Source organism: Temnothorax americanus, unplaced genomic scaffold, assembly GCF_048541705.1.
Source record: "Temnothorax americanus isolate GAGA-0224 unplaced genomic scaffold, ASM4854170v1 Scaffold287, whole genome shotgun sequence".
Taxonomy (NCBI): Eukaryota; Metazoa; Arthropoda; class Insecta; order Hymenoptera; family Formicidae; genus Temnothorax; species Temnothorax americanus.
Genome location: NW_027509429.1, coordinates 11,804 through 16,648, shown reverse-complemented (window position 1 = coordinate 16,648; position 4,845 = coordinate 11,804). Strand labels below are relative to the sequence as shown.

Sequence of the window (4,845 nt, the reverse complement as noted above, 5' to 3'; positions counted from 1 at the left end):
AGAAATGTATCTATAATATCAACAAAATGTCTTTTATCAACATCATGACATCTATACATTGCAGAAATCTTAACACACTTTTTATTATCTAGCGAAATGGTTATATTTGTTATTTTAAAGTCATTAAATGCTTGAACTTCAACTTGTTGATTTAGAGAATTTTTAACATATACAATAGTACCGTCAGCTGCATTTACATGACCCTCGTTGTAGTATGTGCTATATCCTGGGATATTGTAGTAGGCGGCACAAGGAACATTATGGGTTTCCGAGAAGATAATAAGTAAAGGTTTAACTTGCAATCCCACAATGAAAACAATTAAATTGTTAAAATTTGTCTGCAATCCTCTTATATTTACATTAATTAGCATGGAAGCGTTTTTATCCAAATTTTCATTAATCGATTGCAATGTTCCATACTCCAATTCGTTTGTAAAACTAATATTATTTAAATTTAGAAAAAAGAACTTATCATTATCTTCTTGCTGTGTAATGCTGGAAGTTAGATGTTGCGAAGAGTCGTTTTTCCTGCCCGCATTGAGCTGTTCTGGATTGCGTGGAGAGCGCGTGGTAGAGCGAGAGAGAGGGGCGCCAGCCATTCCCGATTAAGGTACATTCCCCTTCCCGCTCCGCCCACTGCGCTCTCCCGCAGTGTCGGTCCGCCTCGTCACTTTGCCCATGATAGTCGGTATTATCGGCAGGATTGGATAATCAGTTGCGTTTATAAACTTGGTTATTTTCATACTAAGCGTTTTGCACTTTCCACTATCCAATGCACAGTGTTTTGTTTCACGCTTCAGTCCAAAGTTTGTGTTTACATAAATGCAATTTAGACAATTGAGATTTTTAGAATTAGTGCACTTGCTCGCTTCATGAGGACCAGCACAGAGCACACAACACTCCTGATTTGTACACTTTGAGCCACTGTGTCCGTACCTTCCACACTTATAGCACGGTTTGACGTTCAAATCATCGTAAGCACGACATCTCTGGTGACCAACATACACTTTGTTGTTATTACCCCTTACGTGACTGTATAATTCCGGAGTTAGTTCAATAACGACGTTTAATAACTTGGATTTCTTGCTTACGAAACTGTGAATTCCTCGACATTTAGTCTCGAAGTCATGAAAATTTCTTTTGTTTATATCAGCTACTGCAGACTCGAGAGATAGCTCACTATCAATGCCAGTTATTAGCATTTTTTGATTTCTAAAGCTCTCTTTGTTTACTTCGAAATCATTCCCCAGTGAACCGGAGAGTAATTCTTCCGCTCTCGACACTTGCGTCGAGTGTGTACATCTAATTGCCACAGTCCCATCCCTTCTTTCAATGACTTTGTCCACTGGTACAATTACATCACTTTGCAGCAAAGTGGTTACCTTCTTGAAAATCTCTTTTTTACTAGCAGTATTTTTACTAGCAGTACTCTTCGCTGAGATTACTATATCTGGGACATGTTTAATTTCCTTGGTTGACGAGTTAGCAGCTATGACATTTGCATACGTAGTTTTACCAGTACATTGTTGGAAAACGACTTGTTTTTTTAAGATTTTGTTTTTGTCTTGCATTTCCGCAACAAGCTGCCTCAACAATGCATTTTTCCTCTTTAGAGTAGGCACTTTGTTTGACTCCTTATTGTCTTCCTCTATGGTTTTCTCCAGAATACTTTTAGAGATTTCATCAATGGTTTCTTGCTCTGCTTTATCTTTCTCATAAAGTTTGACTTGAACGATAATTTTCCTCGCATTCACGTCAAGTACGGTGTTGTCGAAATTTGAGGTTAGGTTTACGTTACAATGCTTACTGCATATAATAAAATTCCTTGTGATTTCTTTAGCACCTTTTTGACGATCAAAACATGAAGAATGAAAAACACTCACAGATCACACAGATTATAAAACCAGCGTTCTTTTTTAGACAACATGTAAATTTTCTTCCACTAGCCTTGTCTGGAGGGACTTTCTCACTCCCGGCCATTATGAGCCCTGTAAACATGAGTATGTAATCAAAATTATTTAATTAACAATTTTTCATAAAAAACGCATAGATAATTTTTTAAATATTTTTTAGAGTTTATTTTAAATCGGTTCTATTTAAGAAAAAAAATATTTTATTTTATACTTTTTAGTGTTTCATTAAATTAATATGAATAATTATTATCGCATATTTCCTTACTGCTCCGTACTCTGATGTTCTAGCGCGTTCTATTTTATGTACTAAAAACCTTCCTGAAGAATTGCTCTAGGACAGTGAAAATCGCATTTAAATCCGTCCAGTAGTTTTAAAGAAAATTGTAGACATACATACATACACGCCGAATATAGAACCTCCATTTTTTGAAGTCGGTTAAAAAATAAAGTTAATTTGATTTTCAATGATAGTTTTAAACCTCGGAATTTTTAATTTTTGCAAGTTTTATAATTAGAAATAGAACTGTTTTTCTTGCTTTTCACGCAGTCATCCGCGCAATACGAAACACATGTAGTACCATGGGTATAATGATACAAATAATTCGGCAGTTCTAAAAGCATAAAATTTGAATTTCAACACGTGCCCGTTTTCTCTACGATTGGATTTCCAATAGAGCCTCGATTTATCTCTATTATATTAATTGACATAATTAATTGTTATAAAATATGGATGTAATTAATCATTATACAAAATAGCAATATTTAAACAAATTATATATCCCCCTTCGTCTTTTTTTTTATGAGAAAATAGACATTTATATTCACTCGACATGATCGAACGTCGTCCATTGAGCTATTTATGGACGACGTTCGACCATGTCGAGTAAACTTTGGGTCAATTATCTCAAAAAGGGGGACAAAGGGGGATGAATAATCATATATGTCCAGAAACTAGACACTTTGCCCTATCAAATGGCGCAGAGCAAACCTTAATCCATTCTAATCCACAAACTTTCTTCCTGTTTGAATATTGAATTAAGAACTTTTTAATAGTCAAATATGTCGTGTATATTTATTAATATATAATAGTACTCAAATGACATAAAACTAAAATAAATATGTTTTCACGGTGGCACACTTTTTGAGAGAGACCATCTCGTTTAGGAGCTGTAAATATCTTCAGTTTTTTTTTTGAAAATATTTATAGCTCCCGAACGATTAAAGATGGGGAGTGATACTTGTACCAGTCGTTGTCACAGAGCTGCACGAACTGAAAAATGGTCAAAACGGTTGTAACCGGACGTGGTAAAGTGACGGCTCAGATTCGCAAAATATGTTAATCTATTGCCCGGTCGCCACTCTCGGTTTCACTTTAAATATACCGAGAAGGTAAGCTATATCTCTCGTTAGAATACAATTTCAGTATTAACTATTTCTTATGTTTCAGGTTCCCGTCTTCGATGGATTGTCGCAGCAGCTGGATCAACCTCCCCGGATCATCGCCTCATCACATACCAGATCAACGTTGAACTACGACTCGCCGATATCGAAGGATCAGGTAAGTATCAAGTAAGTACACACTAATTTGAAATACTTTGTTTTAGGTAAATTAATGATCATTTATTCTTTGATCAATTTACACACAACTTTTAATTTCAGAGTGGTCTTACAAACCCGATGACCAATACTGTTAATCGATTTTCACAAGACTTGTTTCGCGCCCTAAGATATTATGCGCTATCGGTATCTGCGGCTAAGTGCCCGATTGTTTTTGGAGGCTATGTTGAATACGTTCGTTCGCGTGGTCGTGGCCAAAAAAGTTGTCCGACTTTTTTTATAAGTTTTGGAACGCACTCTGTCATGTGGAGTTGATGGTCCCTGCTCACGGCCATAACCTAACGTTTCGCAGTGACACATTATCGGAGCAGACGGACAGTCTATACAAGGTGTCAGAAAAGTTTAGAATACCAGAAAAAGTAAGCACGTGTATTTGACGTAAGGAACAAAGCCCGTCATAAAGAGGAAAAAAGAGAAAAAGAATATCAGCAAAGAACGGTAAGTAAAATGACCAGTGACCAATATTAGAAAAGAAATGTAAGATATATTAATAATATACCCATAAGAAAGTATAAATAGAGATTTTAATATACCTGTAAAAAAGAAATTTATTGAAGTATAATTTGTTTAAACTAATAGATAAAATATGATGAAATCACATTAGATTTTAATGTAAATTAATAAAAGTCTTGTTAACATTAATTGAATTAAATTGAATGTAATGTAATCCTGTCATGTTCTATCTGTTATGTCAAACAATATATTTTATTACAATTGGAAAAATAATATACATGAATATTACAGGGAAAACAGTGGTTCGAGACGTGGAAGAAAGCTTTTAGTCAACGATGGACGCAGGTATGATGATAATTAAAGTTTAAAACAACATTTTTACACAACACTAATGAAGAATTTGTCAGCATAATTAAGAATTGAGAAATTAAATTAAATTACAATAACTTCAATTAAATTGTCATATGTCTGCTTGCAGGTAAAAGGGGAGGCAGCGTTGAACAGAGGTGAAAGAAGTATACTTAATGGGATCTGTGGAAAAATTGGAGCTTGCTGTGAAAAAATGTAAGAATCTTCATAAAACTAAAAATCTGCACTTGGAGATGAGAGAAAAAAATGAGGGATTTGAAGAACTTGCCAAAGGAGAAGAAAATACGCAATATTAAACAATTAAAAAGTATGAAAAATCAACAAATTCAATAACAAAGTAAGCTGCTGAACTGATAAAATTTTTCTTACATTGAGAAATTGTAGTGTATTATATTGCAAAATTGTTAACAAACTAAATAAATTTCTGTTTTAAACCTTTAGGAAAATGAAAAGACTATGCCTAACAGGTGAAGACATCACATAAATACGACAA

The 4,845-nt window shown here is 34.4% G+C and overlaps 1 long non-coding RNA gene across 1 annotated transcript; it reads left to right on the top strand.

Annotated features, from left to right (window-relative positions):
- Window positions 1-3,224: 3,224 nt before the first annotated feature.
- On the top strand, window positions 3,225-4,586 carry LOC143899745 (uncharacterized). Its single transcript, XR_013257592.1, has 4 exons — window positions 3,225-3,471; window positions 3,573-3,968; window positions 4,275-4,328; window positions 4,462-4,586. It is a non-coding gene; the product is annotated as an uncharacterized LOC143899745 (long non-coding RNA).
- The last annotated feature ends 259 nt before the right edge of the window (window positions 4,587-4,845 follow it).